General features: G+C 42.3%; 1 protein-coding gene across 46 annotated transcripts in view; it reads right to left on the bottom strand.

Moving 5' to 3' along the window:
- Positions 1-23,384, bottom strand: part of LOC115589468 (receptor-type tyrosine-protein phosphatase delta) — a 365,710-nt gene that overhangs the window by 144,823 nt on the left and 197,503 nt on the right. For all 46 annotated transcript variants that reach the window (XM_030430322.1, XM_030430329.1, XM_030430330.1 and 43 more), the window contains exon 9: positions 8,500-8,537. The gene's annotated coding sequence lies outside the window, so the exon portion shown is untranslated. The remainder of the gene's footprint in view (positions 1-8,499; positions 8,538-23,384) is intronic.

Below are 23,384 nucleotides of genomic sequence, written 5' to 3'. Positions count from 1 at the left end.
CGAAGGCCGCGGAACACATCGGGCTCCCCGTTTGACGTGTGTGTTTGTGTGTGTGTGTGTGTGTGTGTGGAGGGGGTGTCGCCTGATCCCCTGATGCTGATAAACTGGCCCAAGGCTTCGGGATTCAAGAAGGTCCCGTTGGGAGGGGTAGGGTGAGGTGTGTGCTATAGTCGACTTTAAGTCTACTTCTAATCACTGGGCCTTTCAGGAGGGATAAAGAAAAGGAGAATGGGAGCTTGGTTTGGGATGGAATTAGGCCCTGATGGAGCCGGGGATAAGGTTGTTGGTCTTTGATTCGATCACACCGTTTGCTTGAAAGCTTTTGAGAAGCACGCGTGATCAAATCTTCAAAGAGTCCAGGACATGGTATACAGCTCGGGGGAAATACAATGATACTAATAAAATATTACTGTATAGTTTATACTTTAGTAGCACCTAAAGGTAAATGTTCTTTCACCCTCTACACCCCACTGGGTCAGCTACAATTACAGAGCAGCTTGTTGATTCATTGCCTTGTGCAACTCTTCTTCGAACCCATATCAACAGCATGCGTCATGCATAGCCTAACCTCGCTTTTCATAGCTGCCCATAATTTATATCATATGCGTTGTATTGGCATGGTGCTACCATTGGCTTCTGCACTGAACATTTCTCGGCTAATGAATCATCATCATCCCGGGGGAACCGTGATTCATCCCATTCATGCTAATTTCTGGGTATTCCTTGATCCATTCCTCCGAACTCTGCTTTTTTTTGACTGTTGCCACATCGGGGGATACTTCTGCCATTCAAGTGAGAACAGAGAACAATTATCATTGATTCATGCACCATAAAAGCAGGGCAGAGTGAGACAGACTCTTACGAAACGCGGCTTGCCAAAATCCTGTCAGAGACGGAGGTTTGATGGCTCACTCGTCCGTGGCCTCCGCATCATGTTGTCTTCACCAGCTGTTGTTTGACAGAAAGGGATTCTTCCCGCAGTGTGCAAAGACACAGCTATCAACTTAAGAAGCTTGACAGCAACGCGCTATGGGGCCGTTTTTCTACTGTATCATAATAGGTATTCTGGTGGAGCATCTGCAAAGGGTGCCACACAAAACAACAGCAACAAATTATAAAGACGGAAAAAAGCAGAACAGAACCCCGGTGGTCCCTTTGGTCATGAAATAGCAGAGTATTTCTTCACGATGTGGGACCCATACTGTAAAAAGTTGGTGTGCTGCTGTTTGTAAAAATAAACCATAAACAAGTTTTTCAGCCCTTTATTGTGGTTTTAAGCCATAATATTGAGTGATTGCGATGGAACCAAAACCAAAAAAAACTGCACCGACCAATACAGTCCCAGGAAGCACTGAGAGAAACTGCCTTTTATTGATCTGTCCTAATTACAGGAGTCAATAAAATTTATGGCTTCCAAGCTCGCCAGAAGCCACTTATACGGCATACTGAGTTAAGCAATCACTTCTAATGCCAAGTGATCAAATGATATAGTGTTCTGCCAAACAAAAACAGTACAGAACAAATACGGAGGGGGTATAAAATCCAGTCTGGAACCACACTGTCAAACAAGGCTGTCAGAGCTAAGCAGTTGTTTTTACACTCTGTCCCTGAGCAGCAATTGATGGCAAATCATGAAACAAACCACTATCTGCTATTTTGTGCTGCTTCTCAAAAGTCAACACAGCGCTCTGTGTATGACAATAGCTGCAATGACCAATTGTTCAATGTCCGTAACAATATTCGCCCAATTTTAACCGTGTCAGCAAACAGGCCAACATCTCGCAACTGCATTCCCCGTCATCATCACCGCAAATCGGCACTGTCGAGATTCGAGGCAATTTGATGAATGCAGTCAAATCCGCCGTCTGCCCATGTAGACAGTGAAATTCAATGTACAATACAATGCACGCCGCTGCAAGCCAAGCTCCGAACACTTAGTAGATCATCGTAATTAAAACATAAATTGGAGGTATTGAGCCGCATGCAGTCGCCGGCGCAGACTCCAGGGAAGCATTGATTCATGCATGCACTTGGAAACAATTGCCCTGATTTGCACAGAGTAAAATATAGAAGCCTTGTAAATAAAATCAATAGCAAACAAGCTGCCTGGGCTCTTCAAATGGTAGACATTGAATTACAATCAGGCAAAGAAAAGATAGAGGTATCAGCGAGCATGGGCACATGGGAGAGATGCATTCAGACATATAAGGAATGGGTGTGAGGAAAGATCTTACAAGAATACTCAATCATTGGATGATTATTGATTGGTGTTTTGATGGCTCAGTGAGGTATCTGAGGAAAGACACTGACTTTACAAAAGGTATGTCAGGTTAGTCTTTGTTTTTTTTTGGTTTTTTGATCTCAGACTAGTGTATTAGGGGTTAGACAGTTGAATAAAAACATGTACTGCACCTTTCAAGCTTAAAAACGTTAGCCAACCCCCATACATGAGCAGAGTGCTTTGTGCTGTGTTTCAGCGTTATGAAAATCACCCTCACCTGCTGACAACGAACACAAAAGAGGAAAACTTGGTGCTTGTTTTGTCATTTTGTTCACAAATTTGTGGAGAAGCAATGAAAAAGGAAATCGTTTTTTTATTTTATTTTTTTTTGCACAGCAACTCCATGGAAAGGCATATTTTGTCTGTTTTTTTTCTTCACTCCATATTGAATTTATAAATGTCCTTGTGACTGTTAAATTCTTCCACCAGAAATATGTTCTTTTGCTGGTGCGAACAGAGCTAGGCGGGCACGAAGGCTTTATCTCAGTCAGCCATATTTGTTAGTTTGAAAGCAGTCCTAATTTACCCCGAAAACATAGAAAATCAGTCCTACTTTATGATGAACAAGAACGCTCTGTGCAGCTGGTGGACTTTGATGTGTATCTGAAGCCTGAATAAGCCATAGTCAGAGTCTGTCTTCTGATTAGGGGTAATGGAAAGCACGGCGGTCTAGAGTAATAACAACACAACCCTGATGTAACCTTCATTACGTGCCATATATGATTACCCTGAACAATAACATATATTTTGAAACATATGCACAAATTGCTGGTACTACAAAGACTTATATGTTAAAATAAATGACAAACAACAGTTTCTTGCTTGTGAAATTGCTTTTTTTTTTTTTTTTCTTGATGGTTTGTTCTGGACTGAATGAACCGTTTAGTGTGCCAGGAGAGTATTTAGCATCTCTCAGGGCATATAGCGCAAGTTAAATGTAGTATTCCAAAAATGCCAGCATGTTCCTACTGCAGCATTTTGCACTGTGCAAGATGGCATGCTTTTACGGCTACTCGACCCACAGTCCTCTGCAGAGCGGAAGATATGTCATATTGACTATGCAGCCGAAAGAACACAGACAGATGACAGCTCGTCGACCTCATTCCAAATCACATGCTTTCTTTTTGCAATGCACATACGGGCAAGATGATCGAACTTCAACACGCAATGTAAGGATGAAGTATTACGTCCCAAATGTCAGATGCACTAATGTATCTGCCTAACATTTGTAGCGATCGATATTCACCTTGTTGACTGACTGTCTCAGAGAAAGATCAGTTTGTAAGATATTCCAGTGACATTTGCGGATGTGATCTACTTGGTGAGAGCCGGACGATGTCTTTTGCTGACAGAGATCATCGTGTTAAAACACAATTTGCTCTAATGGAGTCCGATCCCGCGTTCTGCATCACAACCTCACTGGATCCCATATGTTTAACAACGCGCACCAGCGGCACTTGAAGCCTAACTGATGGATAGGCCTGCTGCCGGAGCTGGAGATGGAGATGAGACGCTGTAAGCAAGAGAGCTGATCACCAACAGAGCCAGAGGGTGAGGAGTGACAGGGCACGGTCCGCTCTGCGTGACATGTTCCAGGAGCTTCTGGAGGAAAACGGACCAGCGAGCCCAAGTAGAAAAGCATCACAGCAACATGATTGCTTCTCCTAGACATTTTATGGCTTTTCTAACAACTTGCACATTTACATTTAATTGCATTAATGTGCGTTTCAGGAAAATAATGTTTTTTTATTGGGCTAAGTGCTGAAAAAATCTCCTCGTGAAGTAGGTATTGTGGAGCATATAAAGGAGTCTTTTTTCATGGGGAAAGAAGGTTATATTAAAGGTTGTTTTGTCAAATTCTATTATTGAATTGATGGTCATTCACAGATAATCAAAGCATATGTTGTGGGTTTTTTTCATATATTCCTAAAGCTACTTCACCTTGAATAGTAGTGGTGCAAACTGGTAGGGCCGGGAGGTTACCTGAGGAATAATCCAACCAAACAAACCTGTTCAAATCTGCCAATGCCAATAACTCGAAGTTCAAGGATCACTTCGGAATGCATTTCAGAGTATATGCTGTATCTTCTTTGTAAAGCTAACATAGCGTGACAAAGGAACAAAAGCAGAAGGGTTGCTATCTGCAGAGGTGCCATGTGCTATGGCTGAAGGAATAGTCCCAGAGATTGCTCTGGGCACACACCTGAACCCGTGCTCCACTTTACAAATTTACATCTTGAAATTAGTTGTGGATTTAAAGCAACAACGCAGCGCTAACTACACAAACTATGAAATGAATTTTAAGGCAGAAAAAATATTGGATAGAAATATGAACGCCATACTGAAAATGGACTTTAATTCATGCCTGTGTAATCCCTGGTTTCTGGGAACGTTGCTTCGACTAATCATCATGCTTTGGGCAATGTCCTTCACTGCTCACATGAGGGGGGAAAGCGAGGGGTCAGGAGTGAAGGGATAAAAAGTAAAAGAGGGTGGACAGAGAAACGAGCGGATACAGATGAGTGCAGGCATGGAGACAGCTATGGCAGGGAAAGAGGCTCCAGAGGAAGAGTGGGCTGCATGTATAGGGAAAATTGGATAGGGAAACAACAGAGGGGAGGGGAGAGGCAGTCAAGAGGAGATAGCAAGGGTAGAGAGTGGCGGGAGAATGAGAGAGGGAGATGAAGGAGAGAAGGAAAATTGGAGAAATGCAAAGGAAGGTGGTGGAGGAAGAGCTTTTCCTCCTAGCCACGTACTGTATTCTCAAAGCGGCTTTCATCCGCCCTCACATCAACAGCCTTGGTTGAAAAAAACCCATCTGCAAACTCTACACACACATAGGCACAAACACACACTCGTCATGCCAAAAAGCGTCCTTTGACAGTAATCACCAGTCTACCTTTTGGCATCACACAAAACCCCTTTTTATGCATTTTGTTGCTACAGGGAGCTGCTTAAAAAGGAATATAGAAAAGCCTAAAAAGGTTTCCTCTAATTATAGCCAAAATGAGCCTCGTGAGCCAGCTGAATACTGAAGCCTGTCTAGCTTGAGAGACAAAGCCAAAAAAATGATAAATTGTTTATCTTGTGAAATCAAAAGGGGCACTCACACAGGTAGCTTCTTACGGCCAGACAGAGAAGACAAACACGAGCATTTAGTACAAACGCGCGTCTTGATAAAACACATTTCCTGTATTACTCTAACATCTTATAACGAATGAAAATTTACCAGATATATTTAGTGTGCGCGGTGAAGCCTGAGCCACGCCACACACTTCCATACATGCAGCCTGAATAAATGCTGGGAGCAGAGAGGAGACAAAGGAATTAAAGCGAGGCTGACTAACAGAGTATGACATGTCCAAGGCCTATCACTAATTATGCCCCCACTGCTACAAACTGTTCCCTTACGATGATCCACTGAAATGGGAGACAGGGGAAAAAGGCTGCGGCAATTACTGCTGAAGCCACCCCATAAGTGAAGTAGATGTTAGTCATAAGGAGGTGTCAGGACTTGGAGCCTATTTTTTATTTTTTTTTATTATTAATAGAGACACCCCACTTTAAATGTGTTATAACTTAAAAGGCTCTGTAATAGTAATCTAGTTTGTATTCTGATGGCTTTAAGATAACATATAACCTCGTGGGATAATAACAAAAAACAATGGCGTTGTTTCAGTTTTAGGGTGACGTTGATCTGAAGCGCAACTCTGGGGCTGTTCCATACATTTTTATATCAATAATATACATAACAACTTCTAAACAACCAATATATTATTTTGAGGTTTAAATTAGCGACTTCCTGTCCGTTTTAAATCACGTCCACTCAGAATCCAGATACCGGTACAGATCATTTAGTTGGCTGATCCAGATGATGGTCGCTCATCTCTATTGGTTAATTTCTACTGCGACAAAATAATATAAAAGGAAGAGGTAATCCACTCCTTTCTGACAGGGATTTTCCAATCACTTATTAGTTCACGTGGCACGAACAATCACCGGCGCAAATGTCAACATTAGAATCCAGAAAAAAAGCCGGAAATGAGCACATGTTGGTGTTTATCTGGGACGGCTTGCATGCTAATCAGCTGAAGGAAATTACGTTAATGTAAATATCCATCGAGCCAGAGGCCGTTCTTTAAAAGCTGCACTATGTAAACTGAAACGTTTCTTTGTTTGGACCGGAGACTGTAAAGAGGTTCAGCACAGTGAGTTCAGTTTTTTTTTTTTTTCTGAAGTGAGCACTTACTTGCAGGTGATTCACTGGCACGCTGTGTTTAACTGGGAAGCTCACCAGTGGCTATTAACAGCGCTAAATTTCTAAAAATAGTATTTTTTTTCCATTTGCGTGAGTGTGGACGATGCTCTCTGATGCAAACCCTACTGTATGATTGCAGCTTGCTAAATGGATGTATTTCTGTTTCATCTGTGCTCTGATCTTGAACTTGACGGCTGCCATATACAACTCCCATGTTAGCGGCAAGACGGTTGTGACTTCATTTCAGAAAAGTAGAAGTTATGCTCGTATTTACCAACCTAGTAATTCAGTGATGTCTTTAAAGCAAAGGATAGCATACATTCTTACATACATACTATCAGACAGGAGAGGCTAAAGGCCAGATCACATGCTTATCAATGTTTACCAGAAAATTACGTCTTTGATTGGTGGAGTGCCCTTCACATATCGCACATTCAACATCAATGGGTATAATTATTAATTTACATAAAGGGAAGGTCACATTTATGGAATAAAATGAGTGTATAACCCGAGCCCACACTGTAACTGCATCATATAGTCCAACTACTTTCTAGTCTACCGAGCTATTTTGGTCCCTACCTGTGATATAACATTTCTAGAAGCAGAACTAACTAGTTTTCCGCTCAAGGAAACACCTTGCAAGCAAAGCGCTAAGAAGGCATTGCGTAAGAGTAGCTCTCTAGCTACGTTTAGCCATTAAGCATGACACTGAATAAATAAATAAATCTAATGATTATATAAGAAAAATGTTTTTCTGCGATACACTCGAAGTGCATCATTTACATAAGTTTGTGGATGTGTAAGTTGTGGGTGAGTAAAGCGCTGCATAGTATTGTTGGTAATTATGTGTTGCTCATGCCATGTCCTATATGCGACCTAAGTATAGCTATAGGGCCATAAATGTATATAAAACCTTCAGACATGGGTTTTGTTTTATTGTCTCCAGTCATCACTGGTTGGTCTGACTTTGGGATAAACCCTGTTTTTAAACCATGACATTGTGCCTCGGGAGCTACAGTACACAAGTGCAACATGACGGTTCTGGGCCCATTAGCCGACACTTGTACAAGATGTAGCATCTGGCTCCAAAGACCAGATAATTCAGCACGTTGCATGTAATGTATTCAGTCGATGCTTTTTGTTCATCTTTTTATCTTTTGCACTGATGAACAGTTCCCCTTTGTTTCAAATACGGACCAATTTTCTGACATTTTACCAAAATATGCTCCCTTTCAATCGAATCTTCAGCTTCACATGCCTTCTGTGATCAAGCCTCAGAATTTAATACATCATTCTCTGAGTCTTCTGTAATTGGCTCAATATCTCTGCCTAAAGCCTTTGAAAATTCCCCCTATATTGACCAAACCAGCCCTAGTATCTCAGTAGGTTCAAGCAGAGCCAATGAGTAGCATCTCAATGAGGAAATATGGGGCACTTTACTCTAAAGCAGCCCCCACTTTGTGGTATTCATGGCAAACACACACCCATGCAGATCTGGTTCATTCTGCCAACAATCTACGCACACAAACACACTGAAAACACCCACATAGATTTATGTTGTTAGTGAATGACCCACATGCCCACTTAGATCCGTGGCGCTCTCTAGTCTTCGCACCGTGCACTATTGCATGGGTAAGAGAGATGATGGGCGAGGCTGGGACGTTGCAGCATGCCATTTATCTCTGTCAGACGTGGTTGAACACAAGTTCTTATTGGCTGGGCAGGATTCGTGATTGCTAAAGCGGCACCCCCAGTCTCTGAGACCATGCTAATTAAACAGTGGGGAGAAAAGAGCAAGAGGCCTTCACTCTATATCCTCGGAGGCTCCATTCTGCTGCAACCAGCATTAACACAGTCCTGAGACCGCGCAGGAATTGAAAACCAGCTTAAAATGCCGTGACCCGTCTTTGTTGTTGACAATACAGTGAGTCTCACATCAGATTCGATTGCAGAAGCTTACCTTTCAGCACTCAAGCAACCTTCCCAACAGTTCAAGAGCTGCAGGAAAACAAAGAAAAGATAAAACACGTTAGATTACAGTTGCTCAGTACGGTCGTAAAAGCTGTTATGATAAGAAGTTGATGTCATTTGTTGGAAGGAGTTCAAGAGGGGTGGGTATAGTAGTAGTTGTTGGGAAATCATTTTAATCGCAGCTGCAGCGGCGCAGTGATCTGCTGCCCTGAGCTGAACACAAATCCAGCACTGCCATCGCTTTTTTATAGTGTAAAGGGCAAACATTTATTACCCACTGATTGCATTTGGCAGGCATATGTGTCTGACACTTAAGCCCTTGTAATTTTCCAACCCGTTACAAAACTCCCTTCTTCACCACTGATATTCAATCACTGCTTGAATGTGGTGTATCTTCCATGGATTGTCATTGGGAGCACAGAAAATGAGTTGTGAGAACAAAGGGGGGAACGGGAGTCGGGGGGGGGCTGAGCAGCTTTTTAGTTTAGACTAATTAAAATGTGGGCGGCACTCAAAAGGTCAGAGATTGACCCAAAAAAGGGAAAAAGGGGGCACGTCACCGCTGATTGTGTGCATAAGGCGCTCAAGGTCTTGTAGATTAATACCAAGTTCACTTTCAAAAGGGGAATCGAGAGAGATGGGGGAGAGAATTAGTCGCGTGACTGATAAACAGCGTATCTCCGTGCTCTGTTCGCTTCCCCGTTTTTTTTTTTTTTCCAGCTGGGAGATAAAATTCAGGCTTGGCAATGGTTGCTAGCGCAATTGATTCTGGCAGAGGAATATGACTGCAGAGTACGAGGGCTAAGTATCTGAATAGCTGCTGTCAAAATGCTGAAGGGGAATTTATTCCTAGTTTATATGCAAGCTATATCATGGAGTTACTGAGACTAAATGGCTACAGTTTGATGTACAGTATGCTGTCATTTCACCGGCGTATAATCATGGAGCTGTTCTAGGCATTGGCTTATGGCTGCTGTGCCTGGGTTCAATGAATGCAATGAAAGCATTCAGTCTCCTGCTGGGATATGAAAAAGCCTTTACATTCCAAAATATCAAACAGTCTTTGAACTGTTATTGTAATTACCATGAACTTGATATTAGTCTCTGCGTCAGCTCGTTATGTGTGAAAAATGACATTTTGCAATTGTAAGATATTCATCTCCTTTCAAGGTGATTGTGCTGTGTGTATAGAAAATTGTACAACAGGAATCTAATGGGAGAACATGAGAGAGTGCAAAACACAACAGGGACTTAGAAAAAAGGAAATATGTAGCCCCATTGTGTCTGATCCACCCCCCCACTGTAAAGGTTTCTTGACCAGTGGGGTATACAGAACATGATTAATAGGTACACTCCAGCAATCAGCAGGCAATAAGAGAGCTACCGCCCTATCCTACCGCCCTTCATAGATTAATGGCTAATTATTGGGCATGAATGTAGCCAATCTGGTAATATAGGAACCTCACATGGTGAGTTGGTTGGAGATACAAGCAGAAAGAAATTAAATCCATTAAATCTACTGTGAGAGTTTGTGCAGAAGCAGAAAATAAATTCTTGAGCCCGTATGAAGCTGAGAATAGCTCTTGACAAAAGGTTCCTTCCCCCAAAAATAAACATTCAGTGGTGCCCGAGCCTGTGTTCACTTTATGCTGTGAAAAATGTTATGATGGCAGACATTTACTGCTCGACTTTCTATAGCACACTGTAAGAGAGTACACTCACCGGTACTAATTGGATAGTTTATTAAGATAATTTGCTCCTCAGTGTTCTCTCAGTGCATTTCAATCTTAAAGACTCCACAGAGAACTCCACGGAGTCAAATAGATTTAACAAGCGCTGTGCAGTTTGACAACACCTTGACAGGTTCTACATTATGCCTTAAATATCCCCAAATAATGAAAGTAGCACAAGAGCAAACTGGGGAAATAGACGCGATGACCTTCTTAAAGCACCATCTGTTGCGCAGCACAACCACAGCAAGGCGAGATCAGCCAGCGAGGCTGAAGAAGTCGCATTACACGACACCCACAGTGCTCCACTGCACTTTAAATCACAAAACGCAGTATCTCTACTTTGCTTAATTTGAGATGCTATTGTGCGTTCACAGTGATTTCATTCAAAAGCCAGCGGAAACATGTCTTAGCCATTGTAATTATTAGAAATGGTGTGACTGAACGCTGTACAAAGGCTCCTGTGAATCGCTGTGAAAAGGAGAATGAGAGCGCTGTCGACATTTCCATTTGTATCTGTGACAGGCAATCAAGCTAGCAAAGAAAGTGATATGATCCCGCTGTATGTAAACATAGTCTGGGAATATCAAACTATGATGAACAGTGATGATGTGCTGCCTACCTAAATAACCCCGGCGATGACAGGCCTTAGCGCTCCATTTATTCCACACTAATGTCATCCCCCCACCCCCCTTCACCTTCCCCATTCCCGACACACCCTCTCCCCGTTCCCCACTGCCTTCAGTTTATACACTTCATTTTTTTTTTTTGAGGTTCAAGACATTTCTTTTCCTGTACACCTTGGTGTCAGGGTCACTGTCCTTCCAGCTCAACTCACCCCTCCTCCTGCCCTTCCATCCCTTTTTTTTTTCCCCTTTCGAAATTCTCTGTCCATTGCCCTCCTGACAGCCACCCATCAACCTGGGTGCAATTTAAAAAGCCCTTCAACAGCTGCCATTCCACAGGGCTGGCTATCAGTCCAGCTGCCAAAGCCCAGACAGGGACTCTGCTTCAGCAAGCAACTTTGAACGTCAGGTTGGTTCCCCCAATTCCAAATAGACTGAAGGTGAAAGACTCTATTTCTCGCAGATTGGTTCAGCTGAAGGCAGGGTGACTGAGGTGGAGTTTCAAGGCAGCATTGCTGCTTCCTTCCGGACATGTAACAGCCAACATCTGGCATGCGGTGTTGTGGTCTGGAGAAAAATACATGACTTTGTGTAGGTTGATGAATATGATTTAATAACAGCAGCATGAAGCAATGTGTTGAATCATATATGTAAACACTGTTGCTTTGGGAGAAAATCAAAGGCTCTAGGGAAAGTACTATAAGGGAGTGATATTTGTGGCTCTGCGGAGGTTTATCACTCGCTTCTGTGCCTGTGTTTGAGCCAAAGCGGTGTGTGTGCCTGCCTGCATGCGAACATTGCATACATTGCTTGTCTTAATGCGCATGTTGCCTGAAACAATCAAGTGAAAACAGCTCCGGCTCGAGGCTGGCCAGCCTGCTGCTGTGCACTTCTCTCCACCATATGTCTTTGTCAGAAATATTTGCTGTGCGCCGAATGAGGGATGAAATCAATCCAAGTGCTATTTTCCCAGTTGCTCCTTCTTGAAGGCTGCAAAATTGTACTGATACTTGCCAGATCAGCCCACATTGTCAAATGTAACAACTGGCCACCAGTGACATTCGCAGACAGACCATCTGGTCTCCAGCGTCCAATAGTCGTTTAGGGAAAGAATGGAATGGCTGAAGCTTTTCTCCTGTCTCAATTAGCAACTGGGTGAGATGGATGTGAGACGTGCCGTGGTGTCATGGACCAATCAAAGGCTCATGTTATGTGCCAGTTGGAAAATTAGTGGTCCACAGGCAGTATTGGACCAAAACATTTCAATAAGGATGACTGAGCAGATGTACTTGCTTGCCTTTATTTTCTATGGTTTCACCCACTCAGCTGGACTTCTGGTTCACTCCATCTACACTGCCTGAAGATAAAATCCAGAGCGCAGTCAGGTTGTGTCAAGACACTCGATAACGCAAAATACTGTCTAATAATAAACTTTGTTGGAGATGTATTTGGTGTTGACCTTTTTAAAATGCTATATACTGTATGTTTCTCGCATCTGCTTTAGATTTTAATGGTGGCCTGATGCAAATATTTAATACAGTAGCTGCTGCAGACGCTGGTCTATTTAGCAAAAGGCCAATTCAGCTGAATCGTCTAAGTGCTGCATATAGCTGAAGGAGTGAAGCTATTTTCAACTGCTGCTTCTGGACCGGCTACAGCTATTGTGTTGGTGACTCTAACTGTCCGCCAAAGCTTTTAGTCCATTGTGTAACGGCATCAATTTTGCCAATAGCCATAAGACCACATGAACAAAAGCTGCAGTTGGCTGGGTCACACTGTGATGTACCTGGGGTGATATATGCACATTTTGCATGGACTGGTGAGGGTAACCGTTTGGTCCATTAGCATCGGAGAGAGCTGTAGAGTCCGAGCTGGAAAATTGCCCTAAGCGAGCTGGTATTATGGGGAGGCATCTTCCCTGATCCCATTCAGCAAAGAAAGTAAATGGCGTTGAAGTGGGTCGTCTAGAGTTAAATTGAATCCGCTGCCAATGGAAAAGCTTTGATGTAGCAAAGATTAAGCAATTGTTGTCATCTTTATGTGCAAGCACAGGGTACCATCGGCCTCAGAGAACCACCTTTTTAAAAAACACGTCTTGGTCCAACGGTGGATGTTTCACTCTGCTGGTAACAACACACAGCCAAACACAGCAGCAACTGTTGGGCGTGTTGAGTATCAGGAATGTGTTCGGTCTTCTTTTAAAACAAGAACCCGAAAAAAAATCTACAAATATGACATGGCAACAGACCATACACACCATCTGAATTACAATGCTTGCCCAGTAAGATGAAGGCAGTCTCGCACCAGCAAATTGCACTCAAAAGAAAGATTTGGGAGAGGAAAAAATTGTGTTCTGAATTATTTGTATTGTCGATTACTCTCTTGATTATTTTCTCAGTTAATCAGTGAGTCATGTGGTCTAGGTAATGCTGAAAAAAATGTCAATCAGTGTTTCCCAAAGCTCAAGATGAGATCCTCAAATGTATTATTTTGTCCATGGCGCAGATATAAAACTACTTACTGTCATAGAGGCATACAAAAACAGCCCAGTCACCATAAGAATGTACTTGAAGTTTACGTTTCTGCAAACTAAATATATCTTAAATATTTAAACATGTTTTTGTAAGTGTGCCAAATTGACATTTCCACCATGCATGTCATATTACATTCTCAAACAGCGTATATGAGCTTACATCCATGTTAGAAGGTGTAGAGGATGGTGGCGGTGTTGTATAGCTAAGTGAGAAAGGCTGCCAAGCCGCAGACTGCTGTTTGAGGTAAGGGTGAAACCACTGGATGTCCACAAGCGGTGGGACATTTACAGATAGGTAATTTAAGCCCAAACATGATCTTTTTCAAAGGTTAAACAAATGTTTTGTTCTTGATCAACCTAACTAGACTGTAGACACAGCATTGTGACAACACAGAATTGAAAATTCAACATAAAATTAGGACATAAAGAAATTAAAAGGATCTGCCATTTCGGAGAAATGTTCATTGGCAACATTAATTCTGGCCGTTGGGTGGGTTGGGAAAACAATGTTTTTTGAGGTCATGAATGTCAGATTTGTTTCCCCAAACGTGTCTCTAAAGCTCTCACAGCTTCTCTTCATCCAACAAGCATAGGAGAAGTCATGGATCTCTGGTGGGATATATCCGTTAATGGTAGAAGTGTCCTTCCCATGCCCTTCTGTAATGGCCAAGCATCATTAGTGCGAGGGTTAAGAGAGGGCCCAGTCATCCATATGTTTCAATAATTACCTTGCACTTCTGTCGGGGCACATACAGAAAGCCCGAGCTCACATCGCAGTGCTGCCGACAAAATGAATGATGAGGATAAGGTGTCTGAATGAATCTCTTTTCCAATCATGTCTCCTTTTCTTGTTGCTTTTCGGTAAGAACATTTAAAGCAGCCGAAGGTGAAAGGTACAAACGTTCAGGTGTTATCACGTGACAGACGCTGTGGGTCATGCCTCAGCCCTGGTGTCAGAGGCAGCCGTCACTGTACTGTGAGTGACACATTATTTCCCTGTAACCACCACCGCTCCCATACTAACTTCCCCTCAAATCACAACCCCCAATCTATTTTCTGCCTGGCTAGTCTTATGAAACTGCATATATTCTCTCAGATTACTCCCACCATATTCCCATACTGTGTAGTTGTCGGCTGTTTGAGGAGCAGAAACACGGACCAAAACAACACAGAATGTGTGAGCTTAATCAGAGACGGGCAGCATCTTGGAGATTTAACGGCGGACCTCTGGGCCTGAAAAATTTAATTCATGGTTTTCTGATGCTGTCATGTGGTGAATATATTTGGAATTATGTGTGAGGTCTTAGTGGCACATTATCACATCTGTATCATATTATTATGATAATGTATACAGTAGGTTTTCAAATGCCAGCAGATGTCTTTACAGTTATATAATAGGAATGCACAACCTCGGCTGAGGATAAATGGATGCATTTTAAGTAGATATTCGATAAGGCTCACTATTCACTCTCCTAAAAAATATGCTTCATTTTAAAGGCAAACCATCGTTCAGGGAAAACAAAGAGCAAATTAAAACGACCTTTAGTTCAATATTTTACTTGAATAGGGCAAAAGGTTGTAATATACCATTAATACGACCCCGCTGAGATATATTTTCTGTCACTAACTTGTAAAAGAAAAAATTATTTTGCAGAAGTTCATGGACTATAACCATCTCCAAAAAACGAAAAGAAAAAAGATGACAGTGAAAATGTCATTTGCTGGGAAATTACCTTCATGTCTCTATTCATTCTGAGCCTGAGCTGTTGTTGTGCATAAAAAATGGCCGGATGAGGAAGAATTAGCTGATAAAGGCACATGAAGACAATGGCGTATTAGTGCGGCCAATCAGAACTAACGGGGAAAAGCCATTTTTTCTGTGCAACCGAGGGGAAATCACCTAGCATCGGGCCACCAATATGTTTGACTCATGTTAACACGAGAAAAATATTCACAAGTAGATTGCTTTTGCTGCTGAAGGACGGCAGAACCAACTCTAAATACAACGCTGTCACACGCATGAAATTAGGTGTTAAAAAGACGATAAATGATATATGCATGCTCTTGTCGGATGGGTTGTGTAGAGGCGTTTGCTGAGAACATGTGCTGATTGTGAGATCAGTGAGCGAACCAAAAACGAGACATTTGCACGCTATAAAAAACAAAACAATGAGCTGAAAAGCACAAAAAAAAGCTTAAAAGAACTGAGGGAAACTGCACAGTTGGGTGATAACAGTGGGTTCAAAAACATTAAGTGTGGCTTTAAACTCCAAATGTTGCATTTCACCACTCTGTTCCACAAAAATGTCAGCTTAAGGCAGCTTAAAGCAATTCTCTGTCTAGCATGCTGTTAACAGTCACTTCCGGGTAGACAGCTGGCCGTTGATTTGCATTGCGGAGATATGTGAAATCGGCAAACTTGCTTATTTCTGCTGTCATTTTCAGCCACAACTGTACCGTTTGAAGATATATTTTAAACATGGTTGTCTGACGTTTCTTCTGTGCTTATTCTATGCACTGTGTACCACCCAACAGCAACATCACCCAACCAGACGGACTGACTGCTAGTTTTGGGTAAACTCAGTCTCTGGCCCAACAGGTTAATTAGGTCTGCAACATAATGTTAGTTAATGTGTTGTTATGCATGAGATACGAAGCATCAGACATGCAGTTGAGATAAATTAGATGGACATGAAATAATAGACAAAAATGAAAGAAAATGAAATGGAATGTAAGTATGTAAGATGGGTTTTTTCTTTACAACAGTGTGAAAATGAATTCTAACAATCAAATCCATAGTCATACCTGGAAGTGTAATGTCACATTACTAGAAAGCCTGCAGCTGCTCTACAGAACAAATAGGCCACTGGCTTTGGCAGCATTACATTTTTTTTAATCTTACACTGAAATAAGCTTTACATTCCAGTAATGCTGACAATTCTGGACCTTTACACAAAGACCACTGGAGCATAAAAGGCAAAATGGCAAATGCATCGGTTCACAAAGTCAGTATTGTGCTCATTGTCTATGGAGCAGCTCCGGGGTTTGCTGCCAGATGACTACACTGTGTTTGGCCACTGCAGTAACATGTGATTCCTTCAACACAGTGGTATTGAAATGATTTGCATTAGCTTAATGGTCATTCAATAATGCGAATTTAAATGAGATTCCCTGCTGCTCTGATTAATGCCGATTGATGCTTTCACTTCCTCTGAGCTGATGACCACTGAGGCAATTTACTGTTGTGTTTTCAATTGAGGCTTCGTTCAAAATCAAAAGGAATACAGATGACAAAGTTTGAGCACACAGGGGATATCGTTTTCATTGTTTTGTACAGCGCTACTTACTAAGCTAGGGGGAAATAAATCAATTAAATTGGAATTCAAAGTGTGCTGAGTTCTATCACTTAGATCTTTTTGATACTGTTATCCAATTATTCATCTGCCAAGGATTTGGTGTCAAACTTGTTAAAATGCCGGAGTTTACTCTCAAACGCATCCAATTAATTTCTCCCTCACTTGAACAAAGTAAAATAGTTTGCAAAACGCCATCCTTTAACACTCTGGAAGCAATTTTGCATGTATTTACCACACCGCACCGACTTCTTGCTCTCCTGATCTTGCAATGAAAAATAATGTGATTGGTTATCATCGTCATCGTGCTCCAAATGTGAACAATATTTGCTGTGCCACTCCATAACCTTTTTAAATAAGATACGGAATGAACGCCAAGTACATGGAATGCATCTGTTCACTCACGTTGTTGTGCCTGTATCTGCCTTTACTCTAAATGCAGTACACAACCTGTTTCTTGATGCATTCATTCAATCCCCGTCCTATCTCCTCTCCCATGAATGAAAACAGCCCACCACAAAAGAAGTTGCTAAGCCATTTGGATCAAGAATCTCCCCAGGCTAATCAGCAATTAGAGCCTAAGCTGCCTTGTAAAATCAATTAGGAGCTGTAGTAGTATGTGTTACAGGTACAACACTGGCTGGCACCTCTCTAAATGGACCAAGAAGAGTGGTTTAATTCTGCCATGCAAGAGTTTATAATCTGCAGCACTTGGTTACAGAATTCCTCTAAAAATCGTCCTCTCTTGTAAGGACTGGCTTCATATCGTTGGTTTGAATCGCTGTCAAAACTTTGAAAAAAGTTTTGACAGCATAGCGGCTAAATTAAAACAGGAACACTAGCTGATATGTATTTGTGTAGTATCTTGCTATGCCACTGAAGCAAATCATCAATCCGTGGCAGTATATTGTACAGAGAGAATGCAACTGGGGTTCATTTGACAAAACCATAGCTTTGTAGCATAACTGTCATTAGCTAGTCCGCTGTTCTGGATTTTTTCCTTGCATGTTTTTATGGATGTGTAAAGAGTGTTTATTTGTGGCAGCTCTATGATAGCAGCAACGTGTCCAGTTCCCCTGAATTGTGGCCTCAAATTGCAGTTAAGCATCCCAAACTACTCCCTTTTCAAGTTGGACTCATTAGCGAACCATTGTCTAGTGGAACTTACAACAGCTACGGAACAACATGTGCATTAATGTGGAGTCGTGCTTCTGGTTACCTGTTGCATGTAAGTCCAAATTTGCCTCTTCTTTCAGCTCAGTTTTTGATTCCACCAACCTCTTAAATTCTCTACTTTTGTTCACTTGCTGGCTGCTGTCTGCCTTTCGGTGCTGGGCAGTTAGCAGTCAGTGGAATAATTATACTTCTCCAAAAAAAAAAACAGCTACCCACCATGAGAAACATCACTATAAGGGCAGAGAGAGGGAACCAAAACAGGGTAGTTGTAGGCTGTAAAATCAAAGCAATTACCCAAAAGAAGCAATGAAGCTTTATAGAGCTGAGAGGAACTGCAGAGTCAGTAACAGCATCCCCTTTTACATTACCCATAATCATTTCATCCATTGACATTGAATGCAGCTTTAAGCTTTTTGAGATCACTCGGCATAGGCAAAAGGTTTTGCCATGGAATATGATTTTGCTCTGTAAGCGCGCAGGTCTGAAACTGTCAGAACCGAGGCCATTTATTTCCCAATGAAAGCTGCTCCTACAACTTTCACTGTGATAATTAATGAGATTGACATTTTCAATTATCTGTTTCCTGCCTTTACTCGGCTGTTCGAGTGCACAGCAAAAGAACAGCTGTTAGCTTCGAAGGGGTAGGAAGACGGGTGATAGAGAACAAAGAGGGCAGCATCTGCCTCTTTGAAAGATGGCGTGTTATTTTTCATCAATATCTTTGTGTGGCGTTCCACCACCGGAGCAGATTTCCTCCAGGTGTGTCTAATGTTGTTGGACACGAAGGTATGTACCATATTGGTAAAGTGATGCAAACAGACATGTGGTTTGTTTAATGTTGCATACTGGAAGTGAACAGTTGGTACAGGAATACTGCGGCTGTGCGATGCTGTTCTACTCCCCTTTCCTTGGAAATACTGCCACACACAAACACGAGTGCAGCGCTACTTTCTGTATGACTTCGCAGTTCTCTCCCCGGGGTATGTGACAGATGTTAACTCCTTTCTCAATGTACTACACAAGAAGCCTTTCTGACATCCCTGTAGTAAGTGTTGGCAAATACGGCCATTCACAGGAGCTTTTCAGGGTTGTTTAATGTCTAGCAAAGATTTTTCAGCGACAAAATGGGTCATGTAAAGGCACAGGGCCCCTTTTTTTTTTTTTTTTTTTGCTTTTCACCAAGGTCAGTAGGTCTCTGTTGGCTTATGGCCTATTCAGCTGGGAGCTGCAATTAGCCTGTGAAACGATGTATCATACTGGGTTAGTCACCAGCTTCAGTAGCCCACTAGTACTATGCATCACCTTCGCTTTGCACCATGTAGAGTATTTGGAAGGCCACAGTCAGCCCACAGGGGAATGTTTAGTTCATATGTAAATATGAGAAATGGATGCAGATTTCACCTTGCCTGTGTGGATGGAGAGCGTAGTAGCTCGGGAATGACAAACAAGGGTCATATAGCCTGGCCCCACTGCAAATGCCTTTGGTTACTGTTGTTGTTGTGATCCTGCATGATAACTGGGGAACAGAAAGCGGTGGCCGGTGCAGATACCTGCCACGCAAAGACATCTAAATACACAGCAAAAAAATGAATAAAATAGGCATGGAATGATGACCATGTGCTGTTTACTTAACATAAATGTAAATAGAATTAGGCAGCCCCTTTTTTGCATGCCTGTGTTGCTTATTGTGTCCTGATGCAGTTATTCATGTGCCCCGGTTAAAGCGCAGCCTCATTTTCATGTGGTTTTGCATTTGTATAGTTTTTTGTGAGAGAAGGCATACCCTGCTGCGGTGAAATAGTTTCACGCTGAGATCAGTGGAGCGCATGTAGTTCAGTGAATGCTGTTGTACATTCTCACTTTTGCACATCACAGGAGATGCAACAGCTCATTCTTCCTCACTGGGCCAGAGCAAGTCAAAGATGCAAATGCGGGCATTCAAGCATGGAACCCCTGACCTCAGTAGGCAAAGTCTGAAATTATAGAACAGCCAGCACTTTCCTTTCTCCTAAAAGAACGTGAAATATGCATTGGTTCATCTATGTTTTTTATTTTTACCGGGATAAAAAACACCCGCAGGGCTGTTTTTTTTTTTTTTTTTTTTTTTTATCGTCCTGCTTGTAAGAGCAAAAGAAAAAATGATCAGAATCATCACAGAGAGTGACAGATTTATTCTGAATTCCTATGCTGGCGTTTCAGACGAGATCATATCTGGTTAGCTGAAGTCAGGGGATTTTTGCAGTCGGGTCAAACCGCAGTAGTTACTCCCGGCAGAAAACGAATAACAAATCAGATTCTGACTGTAACATTGGTATACAGGTGCGCACGCGAAGTCACACGTCGTGGCAGACGGCAGAGGTTCCACTCCATGTTTGTGGGAAATGTGAAAAATGTATGGCTGGAAAATTCTGCGTGACAAGCAATACGATGACACACTTTTTTTTTTTTTTTTTTGGCGACTGTGCTGCTCTTCTGCCTCCATGTCAGTGTATGCTGTTGTCTACGGCAATTACTAGAGGCATCACTGTGCACTTTGTGAATAATGGAAGTACTCGGTTTGTATTTTTCTGAGCCTTCCAGCATGGTAGGAGGTGGAGTACATACAGTAGAACACAAATCATCCTAAACAGGCAATACAAACAATGATTTGATTTTTTTATATATATGAATTTGCCTGAATAACACCACTGTGAGAGCAACCCCGCAGGAAATTTGCTCTGCACAAATCGGATTTGGCTGCGAAAGCGAAGAGCAAGAAAAATGCTCCATCAGCTCTCATAAGCATTTCAAAACAGTCAATAGTGTTGAGGAACCAATGTGTCGCACAGCTGGGCCTGATATTCAGCGGTCCTTGTGTTGGGTGCTTCTGGGGTAAGGGGGGGAAAAAAAAAAAAAAAAAAAAAAAGAATGGGGCTGAGCTTGCGCAGTCCGAGCAGCAAGCCACCCATGTGGAACGTGCCGAAAAATAATTAGCACAATAACGTGGTGAAAAAGGAAATGCAACTTGAGGAAATCAACTGTTAAGGAACATCTGAGGCCGCAACAAGCTGTGCCTGAGCATATGCTCCTCCGGTGTTTTCAACAATGCTCATTCTTCAGTCCCTGCAGGAGAAAAGCCTCTATTTATAGTCGTCCGACTTTTAATGGTTCCTCATGATGGACTGCGGCTTTGCTGAGCTAACTTCCACTTTATATACATTTAAGTTCTGAAGTATAGTACATTGAGTCTACCGTACATTTATCTCTCTTTTTTTTGCATCAAAAGGAAAAGGCAAACATATGGTTGCATCTGTAAAATCATTTGATGTTATCAACTCAATTAAAACCCGGAAACCTTCCGTAGACAAATTGCACTTAATTGGAAACACAACTGTGCCCACAAACACGACCATGAGTCTTTGGTTTTAAAATAACCTCACTCAGGAAATTAAAGAAAAACAAGGGACCTTTAAAGGTCTGTTTTACACATAAACCCGTCTCGACAGAATTCCACTTACTGAACACTTTTTAGAACATCTGATAGGGGAAAATCCAGCTCCTCCATGCTGCTCCCTCCTGTACCACGTCACGGTGTCAGATCTGAGCATAACTCTGGTTTTATATACCCTTCAGTCATACACTCCTCGCTATATGAAGTGGCAAGACCGCTGCCTTACTTATCTGAGTGTCGACATCACAATTGAACCGACCAAGCTGAATCGTCAAGATAAAGCGGCGCTGTCCGGGCCACGTGTGAAGAACTGCGCAGTTTACAGGACAAGCACTGTCATAGCTGTGATATACTTTAATCTATCACCCCAATAAAGTTCATTCAGTGGAGTTTGGAAGACAGTATGTTGGCCACCACCTCATATAATCAAGAGTCCATAACAGTGAATTGTAATTATCTGTACCTATACAGTCCTCCCACTCAGTCTATTCTGCTGGGGCTTACTGCAGCAGCTCGTCTGAATAGGGGGTATTTATACATGAAATTAAGGTGTAATTAAAATCGGTCTGGTGCTAAAGGGGCTGAAGGTGATTATGCTCATTTGCATAGTACACTGATTTCTTTTTTTAATGCTGCCTTCAGAAACACGACTGGTTCTAACACATTTTAGACATCCATCATTTTAAATATTTCAAACAAAACTCAAACTGTGGGATGATTAGAAAAAGTGTTTATGAGCGATAACATTTTTGCATTCTTAATGCATCTCCGGGACGAGGCGAGATGATTGACACGGCACCGATGTTAGTTAGTGAAACAGATTAAAATTCTGAATGCGCAAGCTCTTTTTATTTTTCTTATTAAAGGCGTCTGGCAGATGTTTTTGTCTTGAGTGAGTGAACCACCGCCATATTGTTCTCTATAGGAAAACATAAGCAATGAAACAAGATTCTGGTGAAAATCCGATGATGGAATCACTGAAACTGGACCTCCGAAAAATAAACATTAGCATTCAGCTCATTTTTCACAGGCATAACATTTTCTAATTTGCTCCATCGGGCTTGTTTTGAAGCAAATGGGGGACTATTATATGGGCTGAAGACCAAGGAGAAACTCATTACTTCTCACATTATCACCGCAAATGCGAGGAGGAAAAACTGAGCTCTGTCGCTTCAGCACGGTCGCGGGCTAAAGCCTCGGCGTCTCGTCCAGGTTGTAAATGGACCCCTCTCGGCTGATGCGTCCTAAGCCATCCCTGATATTTGGTGAAGGGATGTCATGACTGCTCCAGCTGTCACAGGCACAGCTGTTCACTTTCCCCTTGAGTGAGCAGAGCTGCCTTCGCCCCGCGGCTTGATGGCGTGTGTATGTATGGGCTAGAGTGTGTCCAAGCGCAAGCATGCACGGATACTGACAAGGTGCACTAGCAACACAGCTTATTCCAGGATACGGCGATACAAACAATGGTGCACAAGTAAATTGGGAGCCGCTAGCGAGAAGGGCTACACGTTTCCCAGCTGTAAAGCAAATTTATCCACTGGTTATTGTTGTCAGGGAAGACATTTATTATGGAGTGATCGACAGATGTTCACTGTCGATGCGAGTGTAGATGAGTCCGCTCGTCCAAAGAGGCTCAAGAGAACCAGAGGAAAAAGTGCAGCTGATGTGTGCACTGCTACATGATTGATGCGTCCCCCCCTTTGGCCTGGGCAAGCATTTACTTTATCACAACACTCTTCACACCATGACTGTGTACCTCTTGAGGTCTAGGTGTCCAAAGTGCTAAAAGGGCCATATTGATTGCATACTGAAACAGTCAGTTATGATGAATGGACACTCACTAAATCAAATTCGGAGATTAATCGGCCAGCGGCGGTGTCATTAGGGCTTTGTTGATGGGTGAATTAATATGGTGATTAAATGAGAGGTTGCTACTATGTCACCGTGTCAGCTCTGACAAGCTGACCCCGGATCGGCCATCAATGGCGTAAAAGACACTTAATCATCTTGCACCTATAAAGTGTCT

The sequence above is a fragment of the Sparus aurata genome, chromosome 10 (genome assembly GCF_900880675.1).
Source record: "Sparus aurata chromosome 10, fSpaAur1.1, whole genome shotgun sequence".
Classification (NCBI taxonomy): Eukaryota; Metazoa; Chordata; class Actinopteri; order Spariformes; family Sparidae; genus Sparus; species Sparus aurata.
The sequence above is the reverse complement of the archived record's forward strand: the minus strand, read 5'-3'. Positions and strand labels throughout refer to the sequence as shown.